The sequence below is a fragment of the Crocodylus siamensis genome, chromosome 1, assembly GCF_052110815.1.
Source record: "Crocodylus siamensis isolate JL-2025a chromosome 1, ASM5211081v1, whole genome shotgun sequence".
NCBI lineage: Eukaryota > Metazoa > Chordata > Crocodylia > Crocodylidae > Crocodylus > Crocodylus siamensis.
Genome location: NC_143395.1, coordinates 139217320 through 139234101, shown reverse-complemented (window position 1 = coordinate 139234101; position 16782 = coordinate 139217320).

Sequence of the window (16782 nt, the reverse complement as noted above, 5' to 3'; positions counted from 1 at the left end):
AGCAGGGGGCAACGAAAATGATTAGGGGACTGGAGAACAGAGGCTGGGGGAACTAGGCTTATTTCCTTTGCAGAAGAGAAGACTGTGGGGGAGCTTAATAGCAGCCTTCAACTACCTGAAGGGGGGTTACAAAGAGAATGGAGCTAGGCTCTTCTCAGTGGTGGCAGATGACAGAACAAGGAGCAGTGGGCTCTCTCTTCTCTGCATAATATTGCATTAAAATGCTTTCATCCCCTTTACCCCCTGGCTGGCATAGGCTGCATGACCAACTGCATATCCTGGATCTCACAAACATACATGAACCATGTTCCATGTAGCTACAATGCACAGGGTCCTACCTACACTTCAGTGTCTACAGAGTCATTTAAGTAACTATGATTTTTAACTTCACAGGAGACTCTACTCTCCCATACCCTGGGTTATTCCATGGTTCTTAGCAGTGCAGTAAACTGGACCAAACTGAATTAATTTACCACGTGTCCTCCATCTGTTGCCTAGCAAGAAACAGCTGCCTATGGCAGTGACATGAGGACAATACTTTATGTAAATAACTTCCAAGTGGAGTTATTCATTATTAATACAGATCACTCTGAAGGCAAAAGCAAACAGCATTTGGCAGCAAGGACTTTTAATAAGAAAGACACTAAGGAATTCAGTCTGCACATCACAAAATGATTCATGGCCCCCAAATGGCTTATTTGCTTCTCTATTTCTGCCTCAGACATAAAGCTGTCATTTTTGGTACATTCCTCTTTGGGCCTTATGGTTACCATTGCCACAATTTTACCAGAAGACTGGTGTCAGCCTTATGTCATTCAAGCATCCTGCATAGTGGATGGATCTCTAGTCAAATGCTGGGAAGTGCAACAGAAATGGAGGAGGCAGCTCTGACTTTAAATACCATGCTAAAGGGAGCAGTTTTACCTATAGATACAACTGAGGTAGAATTACAGAATAGGATTGGAGGCATGAAACCATGCCGACATGATGAACTCAGCATGTAACAATTCTCTCAAGCACATAACGCTACTCTACACAGGCTGCCTTCTAAACCAGTATCAGTGTAGCTACATTTGTGTAGTCCTTCAACTGGGCAAATTAAGTCAGCTGCCTGGCAGGGCCAATTAACACACCTCCAAGCTAATTAGAATGGACATGGCTACCCTTTCATTTTAGGTGGCAGCCCACGTGCACACAGCACCATGTCATCTTGGAAAATATCATGACTAGGCACTGTCCGTTTACTCCATAGATGTTGCTTAAGAGTATTCGGACTTTATTAGCCCGTGTTTTCCCTGCAAAGTAGATAAGCTGCTAGTCTAGCCTGAGTGAAACCAAGGCTCAAGCCTACACACATTTAGCCTAGCCTTAAACCATGATTAGTTCCAGATGAAAGGTTTTCTGTGTGGATGGAAGTGAAAGTAGGGAAACAACTGAGCTACATCATCAGCTAAAAAGGATCATTCAGGAAGAAGTGCCAGGATGATGTGCCCTCAGAACAGAGGGTGTGTTAGGGGCAAGAAAGGAGACATACCCAGGGTTAAAAATGTATGAAAGGACACCTAGTGCCAACTGCAGCCTAGGAGATCACCACCACCCAACTTCTAGCCCCCCCACCTGGAGCTGTTAAAAGTCAAATCTGTGTCCTTTCTGGCCCCCAGACAACTTGGAATCAGAGAAACAGAAAGATGAAACCTTGAGTCAAATCTTATTCCATCTATTAGGCACTTGTGTGGGATCCTATTCCACCCCTCATGCCCTTGAAAAAACATTAGCACACCTCCTTTTGTAGCATGCCATCATTGTACTCTTAGGACCCAGTCATGGGCATGTCTACACATGTAATTAATTCACACAAATAAACTCCGAATCAATATACTGTGGAGTTTTTTGCCCCCAGACACACCATTTGAATGTGCACCCAAGAGCAACTCCTGAGCACATTGTTCCAGAGTTTATTTGTGCGCAGCACGCGGAACCCAATTGGAGCAGCCTGGGCTGGCTGGGTACCCGAGGTGGTCAGCCTGCCAGCTCAGGGCTGCTCTGATTGGGCTCCATTTGATGCAGAAGGGCTGGCTGAGGCATGGGGGTATTTAGTGTGGGGCTAGCTGGCAGGCAGGCCCCGTGATGAAGCACCCTCATACCCCATCCAGTCGCTCCACACCACATGGAGCCCCGTCAGAGCAACCAACCTAGGGCTGTTACAACCATGCGCCATGCGCTTGGTGGGTTAAGGAGGAAGGCTGGCTAAGGTATGAGGGTGCTTCAGTGTGGGGGTTGCTCGTGTCCCAGCCAGCCCCTCCGCAGCATGTGGAGCCTGATTGGAACAACCCCGGGTTGACAAGCTGACCTCTGGGTCCCCTGCCAGCCCAGGCTTGCTGCAACCAGGCTCCATGTGCTGCAGAGGGAATGGCTGGGACATGAAGGTGCTTCAGTGCAGGAAGTGCCTGCTAACTAAGCCTGCACTGAAGCACCCTCATGCCCCAGCCAGCTCTGTCACTGTCTACACACGTGATGTGGCATATGAAACAACACCACTGCAGGGTAGTACTTGTGTTTAGCAAGACTACCCTGTGACTGCATATATTAGTCTACTGTAACCTAATAAGGTTGCATGTGTAGATGGTGATGTTTTATTGTGGAGCAGCTGTGAATCAGGAAGCTCTGCAGTAAATGTCTCATTTAGATGTGCCCAAACAAAGCAAAGAGCAGGAGGAAGACCCATCCACCTTTTGGGTTTACTTATTTTCTGGGGAATTCAGCAGAGTGGAATAGGATCACACCTGAAGACCTAACTCCACCTTAGCACCTATTAGGTGGAAAAGGATCTAGTCCCTTCTCTCCATCCCTTCTCTGCTGTGTTAAGCATGAAGTTACTGAAGCTGAGGACTGGACCTTACAACCACCGCATGCAAGTGACTAACATAAAAACTCAAGGTTTGCAGGATTGTATCATGGCTTTGCAGACAGAGCAGGCCCAATTCTACCCTTGCTTTACAAGTTTACCAGGGGGAGGAAGAAAAGTAGCAATGTCCCCTTGCTTTGCAAATAGGGAACTGAGACACAAAAAGGTTATGAACAGATCCTGTTTCCTCACTGGCACTTGACTTAGCAACTAGAAAAAATATTATATTAGAAATGTGATCATTTCCAGTGAATGATCCATCAAAATCTACAGTAGCTAGCCAGCAAGAGCAATGAAGGTTCCTCTTAGCCTGACTTCTATCCTGGGGAAGATCTTGGAAAAGTTTATTAAGGAGGCCATCCTTGAGGGACTGGCCCAGGCTAACATTCTAAGGGAGAGCCAGCATGGGTTTGTTGTGGGTAGGTCTTGTTTGACCAATCTCATTTCCTTCTACGACCAGGTGACCTGTCACCTGGACAAGGGAGAAGAGATTGATGTCATATATCTTGACTTCAAAAAAGCTTTTGATCTGGTATCCCATGATCACCTCTTGGTCAAACTTCCCAGTTGTGGCCTTGGCTCCACCACGATCCGCTGGCTGGGAAGTTGGCTTCGTGGTCGGACCCAGAGGGTTGTGATTGATGGCAGTCACTCATCATGGTGCCCTGTGACCAGTGGGGTCCCTCAAGGCTCTGTCCTGGGACCCATACTGTTCAACATCTTCATTAACGATGTGGACATTGGAGTCAGGAGTGGACTGGCCAAGTTCGCCGATGACACCAAACTTTGGGGCAAAGCATCCACGCCAGAAGATAGGCGGGTGATCCAGGCTGACCTGGACAAGCTCAGCAAATGGGCAGACGAGAACCTCATGGTGATTAACACCGATAAATGCAAGGTTCTCCACCTTGGGAGGAAAAACCTGCAGCATCCTTATAGGCTCGGCAGTGCTACGTTGGTTAGCACTACAGAAGAAAAAGACTTGGGGGTCATCATTGACCACAAGATGAACATGAGCCTGCAATGTGATGCTGCGGCTAGTAAAGCAACCAAAATGCTGGCGTGCATCCATAGATGCTTCTCGAGCAAATCCCGGGACGTCATTCTCCCCTTGTACTCGGCCTTGGTGAGGCCGCAGCTGGAGTACTGCGTCCAGTTTTGGGCTCCACAATTCAAAAAGGATGTGGAGAAGCTTGAGAGAGTCCAGAGGAGAGCCACGCGCATGATCAGAGGTCAGGAAAACAGATCTTACGATGACAGGCTGAGAGCCATGGGACTCTTTAGCCTGGAAAAGCGCAGGCTCAGGGGTGATCTGATGGCCACCTATAAGTTTATCAGGGGTGACCACCAGGATCTGGGGGAACGTCTGTTCACCAGAGCGCCCCAAGGGATGACGAGGTCAAACGGTCACAAACTCCTGCAAGACCGTTTCAGGCTGGACATAAGGAAGAATTTCTTTACTGTCCGAGCCCCCAAGGTCTGGAACAGTCTGGCAGCGGAGGTGGTTCAAGCACCTACATTGAACACCTTCAAGAGCAAATTGGATGCTTATCTTGCTGGGATCCTATGACCCCAGCTGACTTCCTGCCCTTTGGGCAGGGGGCTGGACTCGATGATCTCCCGAGGTCCCTTCCAGCCGTAATGTCTATGAAATCTATGATCAGAGGCCTGCAGGGAAGGCCTTATGAGGAAAGGCTAAGGGACCTTAACCTCCTCAGCCTCTCCAAGAGAATGCTGAGAGGGGACCTTGTGGTAGCGTACAAATTCATAAGGGGAGAGCAACATGAAATAGGCAACGGTCTGTTCACCAGGGCACCCCCTGGAATGACAAGGAACAATGGTCATAAGCTACTGGAGAGACGGTTTAGACTGGACATTAGAAAAATGTTCTTTATGGTCAGGGTTGCCAGGATCTGGAATGGGCTTCCAAGGGAGGTGGCACTTGCCCCATCTTTGAGGGTCTTCATGAAGAGACTGGACTCACATGATCCCAGGTTTGGTGACCATTTTTTTGCCTGCCACAGGCAGGGGGTTGGACTAGATGGTCCGCTGATGTCCCTTCTGACCCTAGAATCTATGAATCTATGGATCATGCTCCCTTGGCAGTGCCTGCGACTGCTGCTGCCTGGGGACTTTTTATACCACTGCCCCATCCGGCTAGTTCCAGTCATGTCTGGGCATGGCCAGGGCCCATCGGGATTAGTTGCCACCGAAGTCTCCTGATGTCTTCTGCCTGGCGTGTGTGGTGTATATGTATGGTGCCTGCCCAGCCACGGCACCCTGGGCAGCAGTCGCCCATGCTTCTCACCCCTAAGGCTAGCTCTGGTCATGTGCCCCAGTCCACTAACTATTTTAATTGCCCTCTAATGGACTCCCTCCAATTTGTCCACATCCTTTCTGTAGGGGAGGGCTCAAAACTGGACACAGTACTCTAGATATGGCCTCTGCGGTGCCTAATAGAGGGGAAGCATCACTTCCCTTGATCTGCTGGCAATGCTCTTACTGATGCAGCCCAATAGACAGTTAGCCCTTTTTGCAGAAAGGGCACACTGTTGGCTGGTATTCAGCTCATTGTCTACTGTAACCCCCAGATTAACTTCAGTTGTTCCTCAGCACAATTTTGAACTGTAATGATTCAGTCTGTGCACAGATAAAATGTTAATAAATCAGGAATGTATATTACTGAGCTATTTTCTGTGAGGTTAACTGGTTATCTTTCTATCATTACTAGCTATATGCAAAAAAAGCTGATATCAGATACTCACTTACAGGAATGAAAGCTGTAAAGATAAGCAGCACAATACTAATATGTGCTAATCTGAGTGTGTGGCCTTTTTCACAAGTAAGACTAATGTTTTCAAACAAAGTACCCAATGTTACGTATTCTTAATTCCTTATTAGTCAGCTATTTAAGTGCCTAACTTTAGGCCAAGACATTTCCAGAAGGCTGAGCTGGCAAAGTCTGAGTTATACTTTCCTGTATTTAGTACATTCTGTCCCTTCTCTCCAGCCATCTTGTCTCCCGATTGCTTACAAAACATGGGCTGCATAATAGAAACTGACTTATTAGCTGCTTTCCCACTTACCACATGTAAAAATATTCTAATATCAGCAAAATTAGAGGGCAACTTGTAAGGGCATTCAGCGGTGTCAGTAATTTCTGTATCAGCTACTCAGGGTAGAGAGTTAAGAGAACCAATTGGGCAGGAAACTCTCCACATTAATCTTTTGTGGATCTAACACTGTTTTCCTATCCACCTACATGTGCCAAGCTAACTCAGGATTGGCTGACCTTATAAACAGCTGTCATAAATAGTAGTAAAAAGCTGCTCCAACTCCTGCTGACCAGGTTACCAAGGTCAGGGTTTGGGTTTGTTTGCTGGATGATTTTTTGTTCTGTTCTTTTACAGACAAAAGCTAGTTTTGGTGCTTTTGCAGGAGGAATGAAAATCTGATTGCAATCTAACTCAGTCCAGGTCAGCAACATTCCTGCTCATCCAGTCCAGGAATTTCCCTAGGAGTGTCTTCCAATGTTGCTGAATTTCTGGTGATTTAAATGCTGACAAATGACCACTCAAGACCAATTATGAACATGAAACAGCTGTTACTTGCAATATTATGCCGAATCAGTTTCTACTTTTGAAAGCAGGAGAGCAAGTAGAATAAACCATTGCACCACTTAAGCCCTTTGAGAGAGAAAATGTCTTCTCATCTTCTGAAAGATTAGACAGTAAACACGATTGCTTGTGACATCCTGCTTTGGTTTTGTTCATCAGTTTGCACTCAGTAGCTCCATGTTGCAGTTTCAGGTTCACACACATAAATACAAAAAAAAATGCATTTAGATTTAATAATCTTTTAAATGGAATTTTACCACCACCTGCCATTTGATGTTTCATTGCAGGATTGAGTTGGTGCAGGATACAGATAGATGAACTGAGCTTTTCCTGCTATGTAAGAAATGTTCCTTGTTTTGAGGAAGAAAATGTTTTATTTCATGTGTAGCAGCATCTCATGGCATCATTACCAAGGAGTATGTAGCACAACCAGCCAACAGGACTTTGCCCTGTCAGTACAAAACAAACATAGAATGTAAAAAATACCACCTATGTTAGAGAAGTTTTATTTGGAAATGTTTATATCCATGAAAAGTTGGTAAAAAAATGATTTGATAAAGATACAAACCAATGGAGAACGAGCTCACTAATGTTATATATTTCACAAGCTCTTTAAAATTGTCTCCAATTCTGTGCTCAGTTAAAAAATATTTCAGTGTATATTCCTGACTTCCTAAAAATGTACCAATCGGTCTCACTTGCCCGTAAGTACAATTTCTGAGCAGGTGACTAGTGATGTCTACAGATTTTGATTGCCCTGACACAAAAGGTTGAATTCAGAATCCATTTACACCACTGCTAATCAAGAGTAACTCCAGTTAAAGTAATGAGATAACCCTTGTATGAGAACAGGGTCAGGCGCAACATTGTTCACTGTTTATTAGATTTACTAATTCATCATAATTTTCTACATTTACCGCTTCACTTTCCGTAGTAAAATAATTCCTCATTTCTGTAGAATGTCCTCTTTTGTGTACATACACCATAGTCATTTTTCTACTCAAAAAGTTTGTATCTTTTCTTGGTGAACATCAGCGTGTAATCTTTTCAGACTGTTTTCTCCCAAATAGGATGTATTTTCACCAGCACGTTCAATATATTTTAAAGTAAAAATTAGAGAGAACATATAAAAACTGGAAGTAACGGTTCTACTGAAATTCAAGGGGGGAAAACTGGAGGCTAACAAGTAAAAAAAAACCAAAAAAAACTGAGAATGGTGGCCCTTACTGTGATTGGCCTAATGACATCCACAAAATTTAACCAGGCTCTCACTTGCAGAGCAGCTCCCATTGGAAACAAGGATGCCAAGTCTTTTTTCAGTTGCACTGGTCCAAAGCTGGTGTAACTCTGAGTATGATAGAGTTCTTCTAGATTAACACCAGTCTGAGTAAAATCATGATCGAGCCTAAATTGATCATCCTCTTAAGGTCATCCTTTCCATTCTTCAATAAACCAGCAGTCATTCATTTTGGTGAAAGGCATCAGAGACTAGCCCCAGGTCAATTAAGAAAATACCCAAACAAGTTTAATTCTATTCTAGCAATGCTAAAATAGCAAACCATGTGATGAAGGAGACAGCAGTTTTCAGTAAAGAACAAACTTTGGTTCCAATCAGTTTATTATTGTGCATGGGTAATGCAGTGCTAAAGAAAGGGGAAATATTTATGCAATGTATTTTTTCTAAATTGCTGAGTCATGAAACAAATTTTAAGTAGGAAACCAACTGATATAATTGTGTTTATGTTTGGGGTGTGAAGTTTCCACTCTTTTTTCTAATTGGTTAGCACCAAATGCTAACTTTTGGCTACCCTAGAGTGGGTTACAGACCCAAACATCAAATCAACTCTCTTGCAACTTTTTGCAGAACACAGTCTGCTTCCAGCAGTAGTTAAATATTCCAGAGCATGGGAAACAATGTGACTGACCACAGGCTCTTCACACCCTTAAAACAATATATCATAGGCTTATGTTTGGCATGATATTCACTTGATCTTCTCATAAATTTCACAAAGGTAGGGCCTGCTATTTTGCAGATTCTGCCACACCGACCCTCTGCTAGTTTACCGTCTATTGTGGTTCAGCCCTACTAGCCCAGATCCCTAAACTTTCCCATTTGACCTCCTATTGAAGCAGCACTTCTCTTTCTGCTATTTCATGACTAAAAAATACTCCTCAACTATTTTATGATCCTGCCACTTCTCTCTGTCCTAGCTACAATTGTCTTGACCCACTCTGGAGTGCCAGTTCCTTCCAGTTTGGAGACAAGTCTGTTTTCAGATGGCTAAAATGGTATTCCTTCCCCTCAGACCATCTCCCTCAAGCCAGATCCAACCACATACTCCAATACGCTTATCAAGTCTTATAGATCTTAAAATTTGCACGTTGAGAACTTTGAAATAGAAAGTATCAAGCCTGTTGTTATCAGACTCTATCTGTTGTCATTATTAGACCTTCCAGAACAGATTCTTCTGGATGACCTGCTGCAAAACCTCTCATATCTTCATGTTTGCCTTCATCATTTGATTTTAGGCATGTCAGAATATCAGTTTAAGTGGTATTTGGGAGCTTATTGACAACTCCTAGGAAGTGGAGTGAACCACAGAAGCACCTGAAGGAGTTGAAAAGAAGGTAGGAAATCAGCAGTTATCCTTGGGGAATCACCTACAGGGTGAGAGTTGATCACTCTCCCATAGTCTCCCTGCCATCTTCCTCTTCAGCCTCCCAAAGGCATGTTGCATAAAAAGACCACTTACTGAGTGAGGGAGGAGAAGACTTCATAAATAGAGAAGACTTCATGGAAAATGTAAAAGTGGATGGCAACTTGGGCAGCAGCAATCATGATCTGATTGAATTCAGGATCCTGATGAATGGAAGGATGGAGATCAGCAGAGTAAGGACCCTGGACTTCAGAAAAGTGGACTTTGACTCAATCTGGGAACTGATGGGCAGGATCACTAGGGAGGCCAGTCAGAGAGGGAAAGGAGTCCCGGATAGATGGTTGTATTTTAAAGAAACCTTCCTGAGGGTGCAGGAACGAAACATCCTGATGTGCAGGAAGAGTAGCAAGTATGGCACAAGACCAGCTTGGCTTAGCAGGGAACTCTTTAATGAGCTAAAACACAAAAAGGAAGCTTACAAATGTGGAAACTTGGACAAATAATTAGGATGGAGTATAAGAGCATTGCTTGGGCATGCAGGGATGAGATCAGGAAGGCCAAATCGCAAACAGAGTTGAGCTTGCAAGGAGCATGAAGGGTAACAAGAAGGGTTTTTACAAGTATATCAGCAGCAAGAGGAAGATCAAGGAAAGTGTGGGTTTCTTACTGAATGGGAGAGTCAACCTAGTGACAGATGGTGCGGAAAAGGCTGAAGTGTTTGATGCCTTTCTTACCTCAGTGTTCACAGGAAAGATCAGCTTTCAGACTACTGCACCGGGCAGCACAATTTGGGAAGAAGGTGAGCAGCCAACAGTGGTGAAAGAACAGGTTAGGGACTATTTAGAAAAGCTAGACATGGCCGTTCATGGGGTCCATGGATGTGATGCACTGGGAAGAGTGCTGAGGGAATTAGCTGATGTGATTGTAGAGCTACTGGTCATTATCTTTTAAAACTTGTGGCAATTGAGACAGGTCCTGGATGATTGGAGAAGGGAAAATATAGTGCCCATCTTTAAGAAAGGGAAGCGGGAGGATTCAGGGAACTACAGACCTCAGTCCCTGGAAAAATCATAGAGCAAGTCCTCAAGGAATACATTTCTAAGCACTTGGAGGAAAAGAAGATAATTAGAAACAGTCAGCATGGATTCACCAATGGCAAGTCATACTTGACCAACCCAGTTGCCTTCAGTGAGATAACTGGGCTCTGTGGATGCAGGAAGAGCAGTGGATGTGATAAAAAGACTTTAGCAAGGCTTTTGATGAGATCTCCCACAACATTCTTTCAAGTAAGCTAAGGAAGTGAGGGTTAGATGAATGGACCGTAAGGTGGATAGAAAACTGGCTGGATCATTGTGCTCAGAGGGTAGTAATCAATGGCTTGATGTCTAGTTGGCAGCTGGTATCAAGTTGAGTGTTTGAGGCCTTGGTCCAGGGCTGGTTTTGTACCATATCTTCATCAATGACCTGGAAGGTGGGATGGAGTGCACCACAACAAGTCTGCAGATAACACCAAGCTGGTGGGAGGGAGCAGGGAGTAGTGGAAATGCTGATGGGTTGGGCTAGGACTCAGAGAGACCTTAACAAATTAGAAGACTAGACTAAAAGAAATCTCATGAAGTTCAGTAAGGACAAGTATGAAGTCCTGCACTTAGGACACAATAATCACATGTACCAGCATAAGCTGGGTACTGACCAGCTAAGCATTAGCTCTGCAGAAATGGACTTTGGGGTTACAGTTGGACAATGTGCCAACAGTGTGCCTTTGTTGCAGAGTAGGCTAATGGCATACAAGGCTGCATTAGTAGGAGTGTTGCCAGCAGATTGAGAAAAGTGATTCTTCCCTTCTATTTGGCACTGGTGGGGCCACGTCTGGCACTACTGCTGTGTTCAGTTTTCATCCCCTCTCTCCCCACCCCCCACAACACAGAAAGGATGTAGACACATTGGAGAGTTCAGTGGAAGTCAACAAAATGGCTCAGGGGCTGGGGCACATGGCTTCTGAGAAGAGACTGAGGGAACTGCGGTTATTTAGTCTGAAGAAGAGGACCAAACTGACTAGCACCACAAATGAAAAGGACCTGGGGGTAACAATAGACCACAGTATGGATATAAGCCAGCAGTGCGATGCTGTAGCCAGTAGGGCAAATCAATCAATGCATCTCCAGCAAAGCCAAGGAGGTGATTCTTCCACTCTACTCAGCACTGGTGAGACCACAGCTAGAGTACTGCATCCAGTTCTGGGCACGACACTTTAACAAAGACATAGACAAACTTGAGAAAATCCACAGAAGAGCCACCCATATGATCAGAGACTTAAAAGGCAAGCCATATGGGGAAAGGCTGAGGGACCTGGGATTCTTCAGCCTGAGGAAAAGAAGGCTGAGAGGGGACATGGTAGCAGTTTACCACTACACTAGGGGAGTACATCGAGCGCTTGGTAAGCAACTGTTCACTAGGGCACCTGAGGGGAAAACCAGGAGTAATGGCCACCAACTCCTGGAAGATCAATTCAGGATCAACATTAGGAAAAACTTCTTCATGGTCAGGGTATCCAGACTGTGGAATAAGCTCCTTCCAGAGCTGGTGCAATCACCTACCCTGGAAATCTGCAGGAGGAGACTAGACGGTCACCTTGCTGAGATCACCTAAGCTCAGTTTTCTTTCCTGCTTGAAGCAGGAGGCTGGACCTGATGATCTTCCAAGGTCCCTTCTGGCCTTACAATCTATGAATCTTTGAAGACTGAGGGGGTATTTAATAGCAGCCTTCAGCTACCTGATGGATGGTTCAAAAATGGATGGAGCTAGACTGTTCTCAGTGGTGGCAGATGACAGAAAAAGGAGCAGTGATCTCAAGTTGCAGCAAGGGAAGTTTAGGTTAGATACTAGGAAAAAGTGTCTCATGAGGAGGGGAGTAAAGTAGTGGAACAGGTTACTCAGAGAGGTTAGAGAATTTCTGTCCTTGAAGGTTTTTAAGAACTGTCTAAACAAAGCCTTGACTGGGAGGGTATAGCTGAGGGAAGGTCCTGCTTTGAGCAGGGGGTTGAATTATGTGACCTCCTGAGGTCCCTTCCAGCCCTCCTTTTCTATGATTCCACAATTCTAAGACTGTATTCAAAGTGTGTGGATAAAGTTCAGATACAGCCATTACTTTCTGAATGTTTATCTGAAACTATACCCTTCCCTAGCACTTGATTATGGTGATAGTTTCCTCTGTTAGCACACAAATACCTATCCATAGGTATATATTCTCCAGCAGTAATTTTTAACAATGTTAAAGACTGTTACATATCTTAAGTTTTTCACTGTTTTGAGCTTTGAACAACTGACTGTTATTAACCAAAGGCCAGCTGTGATTGAATAGACTAGCATAAAACCAATGGACATCACACTGACACATTTTTATTTGTCCTTCGTTTCGCAATGATATGCATTCTCAGCTGGGTGGGACTTCTGTTTACTGGAGATAAATAATGTAATAAGATCTTTTCCCTACTGTTCTCAGTAAAAAGCACCTTGGAAGTCCTGGGTATGCTGGCTATGAATTTCCCAATATAGTATAAATGCTAGGGAATAGATCGAAGTTCTGGAGAAAACACAAGATCCAGCTCTATCACAGAGTTTGTGTAACACGGATCTTCTTCCACATACCTGGGACCAAAAGTTGGTCTAGTGAGATCAAATGAAGATTTGTAAATAGCAAAATCTTCAAACAACCTAACCCACCTATTGTGTGGCTCAGCATTTGTCAAGTACTACTGGATACTAGTGTGACATAATTTGTTTTGGGGCAAAGGCGTAGAAACATTTAAAAAAAAATACATTGAGTAGCACTCAAAAAAATCTGATTTCAAAACAGCCTTAGTCAATATTGCTTTGTTAAATTTTGTAAGGGTTCTTGTTGTCTATGGGATATTCAACCATATGTTTCTCTCTGACAAGCTCAGGTCAGCTAAGGAAATCAAAGAGGAATTCAATAAGGTAAATTTTGGGAGGAAATGTCATGGCCATCAAAAAGAACTCGCAGGAATACATTTCCTGCAAGGAACTCAGGCTGAGCTATAGGAAGAGACATTATTTATTAAATGGACAGAGGAAGCAGTCAAAATGAGGCTGAAATGTAAAACCACAATACACTTTTATCTGCATATTGACGCAGAACTTGGAATTTCCTTTCTATACTAAACTGAAGGATTTAAACAGTGTTTTATGCTAAATAACAAAAAACCTCACTTTTCCTGATGAAAGGAAAATTTTCTTTAAAAAGTGAAACAATTCATTTCATTTTTGGTATTCAAACAGAATAATATAGTGTTCACTATAATTCAATATTTTAATATAATGTAAGAGAATAAATAGTAAAGTCAAAGGTATTATTTTTTAAAAGTTTGGCATTATCAGAGCGACATTTGACATGGATGAAACAAAACAAATCAAAATTGTCTCAGCTTTCACCAATCGAAAATTTGGCTGAAATCATCACATTCCTACTAAGGGCAGAATCCCATTTCACTTTATGTGCTTAAATGGCAGTGCTAAGTGGCATTTTTGGCCATGTGTGAAAAGTTTGGAATTTGATTTTATCAGAGGGTGAAGTCAAATCACCCTACACACCTGTGTCCATACCTGCCAGCAGCAAAATGGAGAAGGAACAGGGAGGAAGACAAAGGATTGCCTGTTTTAGCTTAATAGCCTAGTCATGAGACCACTTGTCCAGAAAGCAAGAGACCCACAGTCTAGGCCCCCCTCTCCCAGAAGAGGTTTAAACCTGTATCTTCTGCTTCCCAGCACAGTGCTTTATTAACCAGACCACAAGTTAGGCATTACCCTGTCTCTTCAGCCATCCCCTTAAAGCTGAACCCAAGGCTCCTACTCCCATGGTGACTGCCCTAACCAGTAGGGTACTAGGCAAAAACATAGGAGGTTGCCCCTCCTCTTCCTCTGGCACCTAAAAGCCACTAGTCATGGAGTTTTGTGCAGGTACAGTTTGAAGATTACCAAAATTATGTGCATGCCTGGATGAGTGTATAGCGCCATATACCTGCCTGGCCAAAACACAGCCCTACTGTTCATGTTTGTACATTCAGAGGATGGGACACTAGAGAGCTCAATAAGCTGGCTCTATAGAACCCATATTTATAGAACAGATAGCTTCTTGCTTTAGCTAAACTGAAATTAGTGTTTCAGTGTGGTTCCTAGTGGATAAGTTGTTACCTATGACACAGATCCACTCTTATATTTGTAACCTTGCCAGAGAGTCTCTTTGAAGAGGCTGGGGTATCTGGGCATTGAAAGGGAGGTGGTTTCTAAATTAGAGAGGTGGTCCATACAGAACAGGAGATCCATTGCTGGAATGGTATTTGTTCTGCAGATGGCAAGTTGAATTAATGGATTTAGGATAATTTAAGCCATTTTACAGTCTTCTCCATATCTCTAGAGCTGTCAGCTTACCACCTCTACCTGGCACTAAATTCGCTACTATAGACAACTGAAATCAGAATGCGCATCATTATATATAGGATGGCCCTTTAGGGCTCTGTGGCAGGATGGCATTTGCCAGTCATCAGCAGAAGGTTTGTCAGTGCTTAAAATCCAGAGTAACTGGTACTTTGGGAAAAACAAAACAAAAACATTGTTCAAGGCTTGGATGACTGAGCGCTCTGGCTATGCCATGGACTTGGTATCTCATGTAGATAACCTAAACTTGTGCTTCTGCAAAATGTGACTAATGCCACTCACCTCTGTAAAAAGGACTTCAAGATCTTCAGATGAAAAATACTACTGGAATGAAAGTTGTTATTAAATTGATACAGGATGTTTGTTGCAACTTCTCAGATAGCTGAACTGTGTCTTAGGTTAAAAACCTTTTTAAATGACCTTTTTTTAAGACTATGAGGGAACGTCTTCTGGTAGTCAGTTTATAGTATAACACCATTGGAATTGTCTAATAATTGCTTATGTTGCTGCCTAACCTTGCGATCCAGCCACTGACAGAACTAAGGTTATGTTAGGCTAGAACAGAAGAAAATGCTCTAATGGTTTTTCAGCCTTGGCTGGACACCATGGGATTAGGAAAGTTTGGTTTACACTGCACAACACTAACAGTTCAAACTTCTCTGGTCTCTGTGGTGAACTGGTATATAGCAACACTATGTCTTTTTTCCACTGAATCATTTCTGTCACAGGGTAATGTGTTTGGCTCCTTTGCTCTTCCATTATATTCCATTGTATTTTGTGATCAGAACTGGAAACATTTACCTACTCCCTCCACAAGCTGAGAATTAGATTAGTTTTAGCTAACCTCATTATTCAGTAAAATATGACTAACTAGAGGACAGTAAAAGTATGATCCATTCTTAGTCTTCATAGATGGGAATTACAGTAAAGCATCAGCAGAGTTTGTACTTCCTTGTTTCGGCTTACAATTTACTGCTTTCCTTCATGGTTACAATTAATAGAATGAAAACTGACAGTTTCTGTGACTTCAAATAGCAAACTTGATAGTCACCTTTAATATATAAATGTCTCTTTATGTATGCAAGGAAATCCTTAAGTCTGTAGATCTACAGGTTTCCCTCTACTTATGCAGTAGATGCGTTCCTAGGGAATGGCGCATAAATTGAATTCACATAAAGCGAGCCCACTTTACAATGAAATGCATAGGAATGCTCCCCGGGACAGTGAGGGAGGGAGGGAGCGAGGCTGGGGCTAGGGAAGAGGCAGGGAGAGGGGTGTGGTGCAGCCCAGTGGCTGCAAGCAGGTGGTGTCTGCCATCCCCAGGGCTGCAGCAAGGGCAGCACTGGGCTCTTCATGATGCTTGTGGTGGGTGGCAGTCCCACTCACCCCACTTCTTCCCACTCTCCCCAATTCAGGGCCAGGCCCCACTCACCCACCCCTGAAGAGCCTGATGCCACTGCCGGCCTGAGTCTGCAGCAGCCACTGGCGCCAAACTGCTCGTCTGGCTGGAGGTGGTTGCCCACCCCTGCTGCAGCTGCTTTGGGAGCAGCCAGTGCAAGCAGTTTGGAGCCACTGGGCTGCACCATGCCCCAAACCCCCTGGGGCTCCATCCCCCAAACCCCCTGGCATGGTGCAGCCCAGCAGATGGAAGCAGGCGGCATCCACTGCTCCCAGGGCTGTAGCAGGGGTGGGCAGCCACCTGCAGCCGGATAAAAGCAGGCTGGGGCTGGTAGCCGCTTCAGACTTGGGCTGATGGTAGCACCAGGTTCTTCCCGGTGCTTGGGGTGGCCACAGAAATTTTGCTGCCACCCCAAAATTCACTGTAGTCCCCACAACCTGCCCTCCCAGCGCTGCTGCTGAGCTCCGGGAAGAGCCTGGTGCCATCACTGGCTCAAGCCTGCAGTGGCCACCGGCCCCACCCTGCTCTCATTTGGCTGCAGGTGACTGCCCACCCATGCTGCAGCCTTGGGAGCAGCAGACGCCACTTGCTTGTAGGGGCTGGGCTGTACCACACCAGGGTGTTTGGGACACAGTGCCTCAGGAGAAGCGGAGCCCTGGGAGATTTGTTGCACAGCACAGCCCAGTGGCTGCAAGCAGGGGCAGGCAGCAGCCTGCAGCCGGATGAGAGCAGGCTGGGGCCGGTGGTAGC